The 15,795-nt window shown below is 47.5% G+C and overlaps 1 protein-coding gene across 3 annotated transcripts in view; it reads left to right on the forward strand.

Annotated features, from left to right (window-relative positions):
- The window catches only part of LRRC4B (leucine rich repeat containing 4B), a 275,358-nt gene that overhangs the window by 125,402 nt on the left and 134,161 nt on the right, over nt 1–15,795 (forward strand). The window contains exon 1 of one of the 3 annotated variants that reach the window (XM_075329292.1): nt 14,167–15,443. The exons of the other annotated variants lie outside the window; for them this stretch is intronic. The gene's annotated coding sequence lies outside the window, so the exon portion shown is untranslated. Of the gene's footprint in view, nt 1–14,166; nt 15,444–15,795 lie in introns of those variants that run through there. 3 annotated transcript variants of the gene reach the window in all.

Consider the following 15,795-nt stretch of genomic DNA (forward strand, 5'->3'; position numbering starts at 1 on the left):
TACTAGAGAGATGCAGGAGACATACTAGAGACAGAAGAAATCAATACTAGAGAGATACAAGAGACATACTAGAGACAGAAGAGGTCAATACTAGAGAGGTGCAGGAGATATACTAGAGACAGAAGAGATCATTACTAGAGAGATGCAGGAGACATACTAGAGACAAAAGAGATCAATACTAGAGGGATGCAGGAGACATGCTAGAGACAGAAGAAATGAATACTAGAGAGCTGCAGGAGACATAGTAGAGACAGAAGAAATGAATACTAGAGAGATGCAGGAGACATACTAGAGACAGAAGAGATCAATACTAGAGAGATGCAGGAGACATACTAGAGACAGAAGAGGTCAATACTAGAGAGGTGCAGGAGATATACTAGAGACAGAAGAGATCATTACTAGAGAGATGCAGGAGACATACTAGAGACAGAAGAGATCAATACTAGAGGGATGCAGGAGACATACTAGAGACAGAAGAGATCAATACTAGAGAGATGCAGGAGACATACTAGAGACAGAGATCAATACTAGTGAAATGCAGGAGACATACTAGAGACAGAGGAGATCAATACTAGAGAGATGCAGGAGACATACTAGAGACAGAAGAGATCAATACTAGAGGGATGCAGGAGACATACTAGATATAGAAGAAATGAATACTAGAGAGATGCAGGAGACATACTAGAGACAGAAGAAATGAATACTAGAGAGATGCAGGAGACATACTGGAGACAGAGGAGATCAATACTAGAGAGATGCAGGAGACATACTAGAGACAGAAGAGATCAATACTAGAGAGATGCAGGAGACATACTAGAGACAGAAGAGATCAATACTGGAGAGATGCAGGAGACATACTAGAGACAGAGATCAATACTAGAGAGATGCAGGAGACATACTAGAGACAGAAGAGATCAATACTAGAGAGGTGCAGGAAACATACTAGAGACAGAAGAAATGAATACTAGAGAGATGCAGGAGACATACTAGAGACAGAAGAGATCAATACTAGAGAGATGCAGGAGACATACTAGAGACAGAAAAAATTAATACTAGAGAGGTCCAGGAGATATACTAGGGATAGAAGAGATCAATACTAGAGAGATGCAGGAGACATACAAGAGAAAGAAGAGATCAATACTGGAGAGATGCAGGAGACATACTAGAGACAGAAGAGATCAATACTAGAGAGATGTAGGAGACAAACTAGAGACAGAAGAGATCAATACTAGAGAGATGCAGGAGACATACTAGAGACAGAAGAGATCAATACTAGAGAGGTGCAGGATACATACTAGAGACAGAAGAGATCAATACTAGAGAGATGCAGGAGATATACTAGAGACAGAAGAGATCAATACTAGAGAGGTGCAGAAGACATACTAGAGACAGAAGAGATCAATACTAGAGAGATGCAGGAGACATACTAGAGACAGAAGAGATCAATACTAGAGAGGTGCATAAGACATACTAAAGACAGAAGAGATCAATACTAGAGAGGTGCAGGAGACATACTAGAGACAGAAGAAATGAATACTAGAAAGATGCAGGAGACATAGTATCATAGTATCATAGTTTTTAAGGTTGAAGGGAGACTCTAAGTCCATCTAGTTCAACCCGTAGCCTAACATGTTGATCCAGAGGAAGGCAAAAAAAACCCCAATGTGGCAAACAAGTTCCAATGGGGAAAACATTTCTCTCCTGACTCCACATCCGGCAATCAGACTAGTTCCCTGGATCAATACCCTGTCATAAAATCTAATATACATAACTGGTAATATTAAATTTTTCAAGAAAGGCGTCCAGGCTCTGCTTAATGTTAGTAGTGAATCACACATTACAACATCATGCGGCAGAGAGTTCCATAGTCTCACTGCTCGTACAGTAAAGAATCCTCGTCTGTGATTATGATTAAACCTTCTTTCCTCAAGACGTAGCGGATGCCCCCGTGTTCCAGTCGCAGGCCAAGGTGTAAAAAGATCTTTGGAAAGGTCTCTGTACTATCCCCTCATATATTTATACATTGTGATTAGATCCCCCCTAAGCCTTCGTTTTTCCAAACTAAATAACCCCAAGTTTAATAACCTGTCTTGGTATTGCAGCCCACCCATTCCTCTAATAATCTTGGTCGCTCTTCTCTGCACCCTCTCCAGTTCAGCTATGTCCTTCTTATATATCGGTGACCAGAATTGTACACAGTATATAAGTGCGGTCGCACTAGTGACTTGTACAGGGGCAGAACTATATTTTTTTCATGAACACTTCTACCTCTTTTAATACATCCCATTATTTTATTAGCCCTGGCAGCAGCTGCCTGACACTGGCCACTAAAGTGAAGTTTACCATCCCCCCATACACCCAAGTCTTTTTCTGTGTCTGTTTTACCCAGTGTTCTACAATTAAGTACATAATCATAAATGTTATTTCCTCTACCCAAGTGCATGACCTTACATTTATCTACATTAAACTTCAATTGCCACTTCTCAGCCCAATCCTCCAATTTACATAAATCTCCCTGTAATATAAAATTATCCTCCTCTGTATTGATTACCCTGCAGAGTTTAGTATCATCTGCAAATATTGAAATTCTACTCCGCATGCCCCCAACAAGGTCATTTATAAATATGTTGAAAAGAAGCGGGCCCAATACTGACCCCTGTGGTACCCCACTATGAACTGAGACCCAGTCCGAGTACGTACCATTAATAACCACCCTTCGTTTCCTATCACTGAGACAGTTTTTAACCCAGTTACACATATTTTCCCCTATCAACATTATTCTCATTTTATGTACCAACCTTTTGTGTGGCACCGTATCAAAAGCTTTTGAAAAGTCCATATACACAACATCCACTGCATTTCCCTGGTCCAGGCTTGAACTTACCTCTTCATAGAAGCTGATCAAATTAGTTTGACAGGATCGATCCCTCATAAACCCATGTTGATACTCTGTCATAAGGTTATTTTTTTTTAGATACTCCAGTATAGCATCTCTCAAGAAACCCTCAAGGATTTTACCAACCGTAGAGGTTAAACTTACCGGCCTATAATTTCCCGGCTCAGTTTTTGTCCCCTTTTTGAATATTGGCACCACATTTGCTATGCGCCAGTCCTGCGGTACCGACCCTGTTATTAAGGAATCTGAGAAGATTAAAAATAATGGTCTATCTATCACAGAACTCAATTCCTGTAGTACTCTGGGGTGTAGCCATCCGGGCCCGGAGATTTGTCAACCTTAGTGATTTCGAGGCGGCGGCGTACTTCCTGCTGGGTTAAGCAGGTAATATTCAAGGGTGAATTTATGGTATCACTGGTCATGTCATCTGCCATGGCATTTTCTTGTATAAAAACCGTAGAAAAAAAGTCATTCAGCAGGTTGGCTTTACCCTCATCCCCTTCCACCATTTCACCAAGACTATTTTTAAGGGGGCCAACACTATCGCTTTTCAGTTTTTTACTGTTTATGTAGTTAAAGAATATTTTAGGATTATTTTTACTTTCTCTCGCAATGAGTCTCTCTGTCTCAAACTTAGCTAATTTAATTTGCTTTTTACATATTTTATTTAATTTTCTATAATTATATAATGCCTCATCACTACCTACCCTCTTTAATTCTTTTAAGGCTTTCTGTTTTTCTTTTATTGCTTCCCTTACAGCTCTATTTAGCCATAGGGGTTTCCTCCTATTTCTAGCATGTTTGTTCCCATAGGGTATATTTTCTGCACAAGCCCTCTTCAGGATGCTCATAAAAGTCTCCCATTTGCTTTGTGTACTTTTATTACTTAGTACATCATCCCAGTTTATTGCACTAAGATCATCTCTCAACCGTTTAAAATTTGCTTTCCTGAAGTTTAGTGTCCTTGTAGCCCCTCTACTAGACATCTTACTAAAGAATACATGAAAACTTATTATTTTGTGATCACTATTCCCCAAGTAACCCCCAACTTGTATATTTGATATGCGGTCTGGCCTATTGGTTAGTACAAGGTCTAGTAGTGCTCCCCCTCTTGTGGGGTCCTGTACCATTTGTGAAAGGTAATTATCTTTCATTGTTATCAAAAATCTATTTCCTTTGCTGGAACTGCAAGTTTCTGTTCCCCAATTTATATCAGGATAGTTAAAGTCCCCAATAATAATTACCTCTCCGAGACTCGCTGCTTTATCAATTTGTTTTATGAGGAGATTCTCTACCTCTTCCATAATATTCGGCGTCTTATAACACACCCCTATCAGTATTTTATTATTCATTCTCCCCCCCTTATCTCCACCCATAGGGACTCTACATTCTCAGTACCCTCACATATGTGGTCACGCAGGATGGGTTTTAAGGATGATTTTACATATAGACACACACCTCCCCCTCGCTTATTTGTACGGTCATTCCTGAATAGGCTATAACCCTGTAAATTAACAGCCCAGTCATAGCTCTCATCCAGCCATGTCTCTGATATCCCCACTATATCATAATTTCTTCCAACAATATTAATTCTAATTCCTCCACCTTATTTGTGAGGCTTCGGGCATAAGTGTACATGCACGTTACGTATGACTCTGTACCTGTATTCCTGCTTACTGTATTAACTGTCCTAACCCTTCCCCCCGTACCACCCCCAATTTCATTACTTGTGCCCTGGTCACTATCTGCACTACATTCCCCTTCTATAAAGTGAATACCCTCGCCCCCCATTCCTAGTTTAAACACTCCTCCAACCTTCTAGCCATTTCTGCCCCAGCAGAGCTGCACCTTCCCCATTAAGATGCAGCCCATCCCTAGCATAGAATCTGTAGCCAACTGAAAAGTCGGCCCAATTCTCCAGGAACCCAAAACCCTCTTTCCTACACCAATTCCTGAGCCACCTGTTAACCTCCCTGATCTCTCTTTGCCTCTCTGGTGTGGCTCGTGACACAGGTAGTATTTCCGAAAATACCACCTTTGAGGTCCATGCTTTAAGCTTACAACCTAATTCCCTGAAATCATCTTTAAGGACCTTCCACCTACCTCTAACTTTGTCATTTGTGCCAATGTGTACAATGACCGCTGGGTCCTCCCCAGCCCCTCCCAGTAATCTGTCAACCCGATCAGCGATGTGCCGAACTCGAGCGCCAGGAAGACAACACACTGTTCGGCGATCCCTGTCTTTGTGACAGATTGCCCTATCTGTCCCCCTAATAATTGAGTCCCCCACTACCAGTACCTGTCTTGCCTGCCCTGCACTCCTATTCCCCCCCTTACTGGAGCAGACACTCCTCTGGCATACTAGAGACAGAAAAAAATCAATACTAGAGAGATGCAGGAGACATACTAGAGACAGAAGACATCAATACTAGAGAGATGCAGGAGACATACTAGAGACAGAAGAGATCAATACTAGAGGGGTGCAGGAGATATACTAGAGACAGAAGAGATCAAAACTAGAGAGATGCAGGAGACATACAAGAGAAAGAAGAGATCAATACTAGAGAGTAGAGATGAGCCACTACCCTAGTGTTCGTGTTCGGTTCTTCGAACACTTTTGAACACCGTCGAACGCCATTGAAAGCAATGGCAGGCAAACACAAACACATAGAAAACACATAGAAAACACCTTCTAAGGTGTCTAAAAGGTGACAAATTACTCAGAAGACATCACAAACACATGGAAAAGTGACAAGTACATATACTCATGCGAAAAGAAAAGAGCTGGACAAGTAAAAGGAGGAGGAAACACAGATGTAGGCATGTCATGCCCTTCTAAAATCATGTAAAACACAGCAAGGGGACTCCAACAAGAGTCTCAATTTTTTCCAAAAATTTGGGCACAGACACCATTTAAGTGGCATCAATTGTCCCACAGTTGCAAACTTAAAATGGTAATTTTCATGAAGCACATTCAAAAATCCACAAGCCTTTACTCTCCCCAGGATGACACAAGGGTAGAAAAGTCCTTGCGGATCCATGACCTGTTCATCTTGATGAACGTTGGTCTCTCCACAATGTCATTGGACAGATGCGTGCGCTTATCTGTCAGCACACCCCCAGCAGCACTGAATACACGTTCCGAGAGAACGCTGGTTGCGGGACACAACAGGATCTACAAGGCGTAAGTGGCGAGCTCAGGCCATTTTTTTCATATTGGAAGCCCAAAATGAACAAGGCTCCAGTTGCAGAGTCATGGCATCGATATTCATTTGGAGATACTCCTGTATCATCCTCTCCAGGCGTTGACTACTGTATGTGTCAGACTTCTTGTGTCTTCTGGCCTTGCAAAGGATGGTCTTAAAAATTCATGAAACGATTCCATAAAATTGCTGTTACCACCTGATACGGTGTTGCTGGTACGGTTTGAGTGATGACTCGACAGTCCCATGGTTGGCAAGTTAGAACTGTGAGATTCACTCTGTGTGTGACACCCTGGCCTATCAGGTCGTCACAGGGTATTGTGCAATCTGCCCTTCTGTGCAATATCCCCCTTTTCCTTGGTAACGGGTCTCTAACCTTTGGTGTTGCCAAGAACAGCTAATCAAAATCCTAGGAACACTCTGCACCACACCCACCACACACCAGTAGACGGCCTGAGTGGAATAGGATCGCCCACTTGGGGGTTGGTTAAAGGGGAGGTCAGGAGTGTCAGGAGTCAGTCTGAGAAAGAGAGAGTGTAGTGTTGGAGGTGAAAGTGAGAGGTCAGGAGCTGGGCTCCTAGGAACTACTAGGTTGCAGACGTTGGTCTGGGCCTGGTAGGAGCTGGACCCCTATCGCAGGGGATCGTGACAAGGGGCACGGACTGTCGAGGAGGACAGCCGGCGGCCTTGTGCCATCACCGGGCAGGGGCCAGGGCATGACAGGGTACGTGGACCCTAGGTCAGGGAGTAGCTTCAGGCGTCATAACAATTTACCCGACGAGGATGGAGCCTTCAAGATCCGTTCTCCACCAGCTCCAAAATCGGGGTACTAGCGCAACGAGGGGGATAGGACTTTCCACTACACGGTGCAGAAAATGCCAAGCTTGAACCCTGAGAGCAAGCTCCCTCAGTTAGCCACATTGGGGAGCGGGACCCGATTAGTTTTAGACTAAAGGGGCCAACTAGAAGACAAGGTGCCACGGAGAAAGGTCACAGGCTAACAGGCAACACCAACAGAAACGGGACAAAGGCGTACTCCCCCTCGGCAGCAGTGGTATCCAGAACTTTGGTTTACTACGGTTGTCGATGTCAGCGTTATTGGACTGAGTGAGTACACAAGTGACACCTACCGTCCCAATGGCACCTCATAGTCACTATCACCGAGCCCCGGGGTATTCCCCCTACCGGTGGAGGGGTTAAACACCTACCTGCCCACGCCATCGCCACCGGGTACTCCCAATCGCAGCGGTGGTTCTCCATCTTACCACACACCACGGGTGGCGTCACAAACTTTCCACAACATCCCCTGTACATAACCCCCTTTGTTTGAGGAGCCGCACAACCCCCGGGTCCGGAGCCCTCTTGAGCCACCGAGGATCTGAGCAGCCCGGCTGCGGACGTGGGGGCGACACATGTTCACCACTGGTGTTTAGTGGAAAAGCCGATCTAAGATTCTGTAACAGCTTCTGCAGATACTCCTTCATACGTGCGTCCCTTTCTATGGCAGGAATTATTTCGCCAAATTTTGTCTTGCACCGGGGATCTAAAAGTGTGGCAACCCAGTAGTCAGTATTACTTCGAATTCTGACAATCCGAGGTTTCATGTTGTAGGTAATGCAGCAAGAAGGCGCTCATCATGTGTCTTGCGCATCCAGGAGGACCAAGTCCTTGTTGTGTTGGTACAAACAAAAGTAGATCCCTGGCACAAAGTTGAGGAAAAAATTGAAAGAGTCAATAGGTTTGTAGTATGCTCGTGATTTATTTAAAGTTGTCAAGGTGATAAACGAGTGTGATCATACACATAAAATGGTTCTGTCCAACGCTTCGGCTCATAAAAGAGCCTTCATGAGGGACAAAATAATACCGTATGGTTGTGTTGGTGGCGGCGAGGTGAGAATCATGCTTTCTTCCTCTGCCCTCTCCCCCCAACCTCGCACAACAGAAATGTGATCAAGGTCTCCCTCATCTGCTGAGTCTTCGATGCCCATCGCCAGTTCGTCCTCCATTTCTTCCTGGGCTCCTGCACCTTCCTCAACAGTTTGACTGCTACCATGCGCCCTTGTTAATCCCTCTCCCCCACTGTCCCATGCCTGCCGCCTTGGTGCTGCTGACCATCTGGACCTTGGAGATCTTGTTATCCCTTCCGCATATGACTCCTTCTGTACTTCCTTCCCTTCCCTTGTCCCACCACCTGACTCCGAATACTGTTTACAGTGTGCTCCAGCATGTAGATGACTGGAATAGTCATGCTGATAATGGCATTGTCAGCGCTAAACATCTTCGTCATCATTTCAAAACTGTGCAGAAGGGTGCATAGGTCCTTGATCTGAGACCACTCCAGCAGCGTGATCTGCCCCACCTCTGGATCTCGTTGGCCCAGGCTATACGTCATAACATATTGCACCAGGGCTCGGCGTTGTTGCCACAGTCGCTGCAACATGTGCAGAGTCGAATTCCAGTGTGTTGGCACTTCGCATTTCAGCCGGTGAACCGGCAGGCCGAAAGACTTCTGGAGCGATGCAAATTGTTGAGCTGCAGGGTGTGAACGGCAGAAGTGAGCACACAGAGACTGTGCCCTCTGCAGAAGCCCATGTAGGCCAGAATAGTGGGTTAAAAATTGCTGGACAACCAGGTAAAACACGTGAGCCATACAAGGCACGTGTGTCACATCGCCCCGTCGAAGGGTCGCACCCAGGTTTGCAGCATTGTCGCACATGGCCTTCCCTGGCTACAGGTTGAGTGGAGACAACCGTTGATGAAACTTGGTCTCCAGAGCTGACCACAACTCCTTAGCTGTGTGACTCACATTTCCCAGACATTTCAAAGTAAAGACCGCATGATGCTGTTGAGCTCTGCTGCCAGCATAGTAGGGAGGTGTGCGGGATTCCTTGTGCTCTGTTACAACGCGGGTGGCCTTACCAGACAGGCTTTGGGCGGAGGTGGAGGACCAGACGAGGTGTAAGAGGCAGAAACAGTGGATGAACTTCTACAAACAGAGGATTGACGCACAACTCGTGGGGACGGCAAGACTTGTACAGCAGACCCTTCTCCATCTCTCATCATAGTTACCCAGTGCCCAGTCAGCGACATCTAACGCCCCTGTCCATGCTTACTGTTCCAAGTATCTGTGGTGAAATGCACCCTGTCACACACAGAGTTTCTCAAGGAAGCGGTGATGTTGTGTGCCACATGCTGGTGTAGCGCAGGCACACCTTTCATGGAGCAGTAGTGGTGACTGGGCATCTGGTACTGAGGCACTGTGACAGACATAAGGTCTCGAAAATCCTCTGTGTCCACCAGGCGGAAGGGTAGCATTTCTGTAGCCAACAGCTTGCAGACGGTATAATTCAACTTCTTAGCTTTGTCATGGCTAGGAGGATATGGTCTTTTACTTATCCACATCTGAGGGACTGAGGGCTGGCTGCTATGCTGAGACGGCGTTGAGTAGGTTGTCCCTGGCAAACTGCTGATCTGTGAGGAAGGTGCAGGCGGAGATATAATGTTGCCTTAAATCCAAAGGTGGTGCTCTCGATGTCTGAGAGAGCTCGACACCAGCAGCTGTTTCCACTTCCAAAACAACTGACGACATGCCAATAACCCTGTTGCGGGTAAAGAGGTAGAAGGTGTGTGTCCAAAAGCATGTGTGACTGCTGTCCCCACAGTCACAGAGGATGAAGAGTACATGGATGTACTTGATGGGGCAGACGGTGGTTGGCCCGCCCCGCTAGGCCGCATTGTAGCACAGTGAGCTTCCCACTGTGACTTACGCTTCATATCCATCTGACGGTTCATGGACAAAGTACTCAAACTAGTGAGTTTTTGGCCTCTACTCGGAGATTGGCGAAAAATCTTACAGATGACATGAGTTGAGTGATCCTTTGCCATGTTAAAAAAGGCCCATGCTAGGCAAGGCTTAGAGCCCATGCGACCAGCAGAGCCACCACGACTTCTGCTCAGAGGCAGAGTTGTGGCTGAGGATGCAGTTATTGACGTGCTTCCAGTACTCCATCTCTGTTCAGGAAGGCGCAACCTAACCTCGTCACCAGTAGCATCCTCCTCCACCTCCTCTGCTGACCTCATCGACTGGCTGACTGTGGGTTGACAGTAAGTGGGATCTCCAGCCTCATCATCACCCTTTGTGTTCTCACTCCCCTCGTCCTCAGAGCCAACCTCTTCCTGCCCTGACCGAATAGTTAAGTTGTCATTCCAATCAGGTATCTGAGTCTCATCAGCGTGTTCCTCATTGTCTCCACCAAGAAGCGTTACAGTTTGGGAATGAGGGTCTACATTATGCTCAGAACCTTCTTCATCTGGGCCTCAATCCAACTCACAAAGATTCTGGCCATAACTGCAGATCATTTCCTTGTCTGGACTCACTGCAGCTTTGGAGCAGACCTCTGATTCCCAGGTTATAGTGTGACTGAACAGCTCTGCAGACTCAACCATCTCTATTACCCCATACTCAGCAGGGCGGGTGGAGACTTGAGAGCTGGTAGGAAGCAAGTGCGATTGGCGTGACACCTCAGAGGACTGGAGTATTTGGGATGTTGAAGTTGAGGTGGAGGAGAGGCCACTTGATGGAGCACTTGAGATCCATTCAAGCACCTGCTCTTTTTGTGCCTCATCTACATTTGGTAGCGATGGTCGTTTCCGTAAGAAAGGGATCATATCAGATTGTCCATGGAAAGAAGTAGACATCTTACTTTGGCTGGAAGATGGTCTTTCTTCAGCAGATGTTACTACTGCTTTACCACCTACCCCACGGACAAAAACGTGTTTCCCCTTTCCAACACGCCTGTTCCCCTTTCCACCAGCATCTGGCCTTTTGCCACTCATTTTGTATGTGAAAAAATTGGCAACTCTGCAGTTGTTGGCAAAAAAAATTAGGATGGAAATCGAGCAGAGCTGAGTGGCCAAACAGTGATACTAAGCCCAAAGTATTGCCTGGGCTAGCTGCAGTAAAAATTGGCTACTGGATAGACAGGTGGTGTAGCTTACTTTACAGCTGGGCTACAACGCTGACTACCAGACACTGCTACTATGCCCAAGGGATTGCCTGGGCTAGCTGAAGTAAAAAATTGGCCACTGGATAGACAGGCGGTGTAGCTTACTTTACAGCTGGGCTATAACGCTAACTACCAGACACTGCTACTATGCCCAAGGGATTGCCTGGGCTTGTGTGACGCCCTGGCAAAACCAGGTTGTCACAGAGACTGCACACATCTTCCAGGTGCAGGACTCCATCCTCCTTGGCATACCAACACAACCCCACACACAGGTACAAACACCAGCCACAAAGCCTAGTCACTCCACCAGGACAATAGGGACACACCAGTGGATGGGACCAGGCAGATAGTGACACCCACCTAAGGGTCCTGAGGTGTGAGGGGAGGAAACACGTCAGTGTGTAGTAGAGAGAGGAAGTGAGAGGAGTGAAGTGGTAGTCGGGGGTTGTAGCTCCCGGACTACCAGACTACCTGAGCTGACTAGGTGGCAGATGGCAGAGAAGGGCCACAGGCGACGGAGATCAGGTCGCGGGAGACCTTAAGTGGACCGGGGCAAGGTTGTAGCCCGCCGGTGCCGACAGCGGGAATCCGGTCCGGAGGCTGTGCACAGTCAGGGTGCCTTGGCCCTAGGGCGAGGACAGCTTCAAGCCCCTTGTTAATCAGCCAGCAGGGGACAAGATTACACATCTTGTCCCACCAGTGAGCCCAGATAGAGCGAGACGGAAGCCCAACGTGGGGGATAGGGCGTCTGCAAGTGCCTGCAAAAATCCCAAGGGTCAGATCTCGCGCGCAACAGCTCCCACAGCAAAGACACCGGGAGTGGACTTTTCCCGTTTCATGTGGACTAGTCAACACGCAAGACAAAAACACAAATGTGAAGGAGGAAGGGCCCCTGTCCTGTCAATCGGTGTGCGGGACTCGAGCACACCCCTCCGGAGGCTACCGGTATCCGACACTTGGTACTACTTGGACTTTGTGTGGTTTATTCAACAACAGTGAGTACACCGGTGTCATCCGATCCCGCCTGCAGATGGCACCCCAGCACTGCACTCCACTTACATCTGGGCCCCGGGACAACACCTCCCCTACCCGTGGAGGGGATACCATTCTGCTGCCCCGCTCCATCAGCCCCGGGCATCCCATACAAAGGCAGCGGCGGTGTTACCAACCATCACCACAACCCACGGGTGGCGTCACTGACAAATTCTCCCTTTGTAAATACCCCCTTTTATATTGTTGTGGGCTGCTGCAAGAGCCCTGGATTCGGCTGCCACTCGAGCCACAGCCACGATCCCGGATCCGAGCGTCTCGAGTAGCTCCCCACTGGCCGTGTCCTGCGCCCCCGCCCGCGACACTAGCTGCAGTAAAAAATTGGCTATTGGATAGACAGGCAGTGAAGCTTACTTTGCAGCTGGGCTACAACGCTGACTACCAGACACTGCTACTATGCCCAAGGGATTGCCTGGGCTAGCTGCAGTAAAAAATTGGCTACTGGATATGTAGCCTACTTTACAGCTGGGCTACAACGCTGCCTACCAGACACTGCTACTATGCCCAAGGGATTGCCTGGGCTAGCTGCAGTAAAAAATTGGCTACTGGATATGTAGCCTACTTTACAGCTGGGCTACAACGCTGCCTACCAGACACTGCTACTATGCCCAAGGGATTGCCTGGGCTAGCTGCAGTAAAAAATTGGCTACTGGATAGACAGGCGGTGTAGCTTTCTTCACAGCAGTGCTACACTACCTGCCCAAAAGGATTGCCTGAGCTAGATTTTGCCAGATGCTGTGAAAAACACTTGCACAGCACTGGCACAGACCTGCCTGGCAAAAATTGCTAGGAACTGCTCTAACCTAGCTCTCAAAAGAGCTGAAATTACAGCTCCCTAAACCTATCTCTCTATTACAATTTATAGTGCCCACAGGAGCAGTAGCGGTGACTGACACACAACTGCAGCACTGAGGTAATGGCGGCGATGGGGAAAATGGGTCTTATAGGGCAAGGACATATGACATACACAGCCAATGACACATGCCCTTGCTTGTGTGCAAAATACACTTTGCTGTGTGTGTGTGATTGGCTGACAGCCTGCACCGCCCTACTGTACATGTGGTTAGGAAAAAAAAATGGAGATCGCCATTATTTCAGCAGCACTGATCTAAACCCCGCCCCCCTATACCCCCTGCTCCCCGATGTACCGCGAGTGCAGTGATTTTTTTTCTTGCCCCATACACTTGAATGGGTGCGAGAGAAAGAGTCTCGCCTTACAATCGCAGCACGCTGTGATTGTTTTCTCAGTCCGATTAGGGCTGAGAAAATAATCGCTCATGTGCACTGACACACAGGCTAATATTGGTCCGAGTGGAATGCGATGTTTTATCGCACTCCACTCGCACCGGTTTTCTTGCTGTGTGTCTCAGGCCTTACTGTGAAAAGCCAGTTACGCTTTTGGTGATCGAACTGTTATCGAACATAACCTTGAACTGTCGAATTTGAAGCTAATTGTTCACGTTCGTCGAACGACTTGAACATCGTTTAAAACAGGTCGAATTTGAGATTGGCGAACAGTTTGATTCGAACACTGCTCATCTCTCCTGGAGAGGTGCAGGAGACATACTAGAGGCATAATAGACAGCCTCGGTCCCAATGGTCAGCATGTCACAATGTGACGATGAAGTATAATAGTTGCCATTTATAAGTGGCTGTATGTTAGGTTCCCTGATGTCCTCATGAAGAGTGGAGACCACTAAAGCCTCTGAGATCCTCTCTCTCAAATATCTGTATGTCAGGCCTAATTCGGCATAGTCCCCTAATGGGATTCTCATCAGGGTGTATTTCTGGTGGGATTTTCTTCTCTTGCGCCCCCGATCATGCTTTCAGTGCCAGCTATCTCAGTGTTGCATCTTTTGATGTAAGTATATGATGTGGCTTTGTTTTTTCTTTGCGTCATTTCCAGTAGATTCCATGTCCAGCGCCTTTCCTTGTCTTCGCTCTCTCTTTCCATGTATCCCACCACACAGGTCATCTCTTGCATCAGCCTCCGCCTTTCTGGTAGGAGGAACATGGTCTGTACCACAGAGAGGGATCTGATCCCTTTTCTCTTGCAGCCGCTTCTGCACCTCATCTTCACGAATAGTAACATGACAACCAATCAGAATTATTTCTACTGGAAACGGCTAATTAGATAATTGGATTTAATTTGTTCACTGAAGTGCACAGAAGGGGAAAAAACAAGGTGGATTCTCCACACGTCTGTGGGAAAGGTGGTGTTTTACGTCCCCGGGGCCTTTACTGAAAGATATTGGGGTGTCCTGCGGATAAAAAGACAGCCATCAGACCTCCCTGGCAAGACTGGAAGGGACTGTGAGGAGGAGATTGGAAGATCACATCGACTCCGGTGGGGGCAGCTTGCAGCAAGCATCTTCTATTCATTCTGTGTTAAGCAAGTCTTGGTGGGGGTGTCAGGCTGGAAATGATGTGCAAGATGGAATCAGAGTGCAGCTGCACAGACAAATGGCTGTGAGAGAAAAACAAGAGGACAGTGGCAGAGAGAAGGATGGAGGGGAAGGCGAGCTGTGAGAGGTTCCCTGCACTGCTGTGTGACTAGAAACCATAATTACATCACAAAGGAGAAATTATTTCACTCGGAAAACAGAGCTGCCAGGGGGGTGGGCTGGAAGATAGACACAGTGACTGAGTCCGGAGTGGGGGAATCGCCTGCAGGGTGGCAGGAGAACAGAGCCATCCAGCCCAAGGAGCCATCCAGCCCCAAGGAGCCATCCAGGACAGGGAGCCATCAGCACAAGGAGCCATCCACCACAGGAGCCATCATCACAGAGAGCCATCATCACAGAGAGCCATCATCACAGAGAGCCGTCCACCACAGTGATCCATCCAGGACAGGGAGCCATCAGCACAAGGGAGCCATCATCACAGGGAGCCATCGTCACAGTGATCCATCCACCACAGTGATCCATCCACCACAGTGAGCCATCGTCTTCCTTGGATCTCTCCACCTCTGGACGGCCGCAGGGGCTTGAGGGGACCTGCACCCCCTGGAATGGGCCCTGCAGCTGCTGGCCACTCACTTGGGCCTCCCGGTCTGCAGCATTATTTCTCCTGACTCATCTGGACTCAGGAATTAAGGACACTTATATTTGCTCATCCACATTCGTCGTTAGTCCCCATTTTTTTTTTTACAGAATTCCTTCTTATTTTCTCTGGAAGTGAAGGGGGAATTTTGGTCGTGATTGAATCCCCTCGGAGATGCAGGAGGGAGGAGGAGGAAGAGGAGGCGAGAGGAGCATTTCTAAGGATGTGAGCCAGACCTGGAGATGGGTGAGTGGTGGTAACCATAGAAATGGTTCCAGGGGGGAGACCTGGCGAGGGCAATGGGGACACGTTCTCCTGGATGCAGTCCTCGCTCGGCTGCATTCTGCCCCTTGTTATAGTGCATGGCATTAACGCTTCATTGCCAGAAATCCAGCAGTGTGTTCTGCATTGTTGTTAACCTGATGTATGCCACAGGCCTTCGCTTCATCCTTCCACCTCATAAATGTGTTTCCTTCTTTAACCCATTGCTTGGTAGAAAATCTGAGCTCCTTTCGAAGAGCAGGCCGTCTATGAGCAGCAATAACCTGTACATTGACAATTAGGTCATCATCTGGACCTGAGCTGCATTCATCTTGTC

This window comes from Anomaloglossus baeobatrachus, chromosome 11 (assembly GCF_048569485.1).
Source record: "Anomaloglossus baeobatrachus isolate aAnoBae1 chromosome 11, aAnoBae1.hap1, whole genome shotgun sequence".
Classification (NCBI taxonomy): Eukaryota; Metazoa; Chordata; class Amphibia; order Anura; family Aromobatidae; genus Anomaloglossus; species Anomaloglossus baeobatrachus.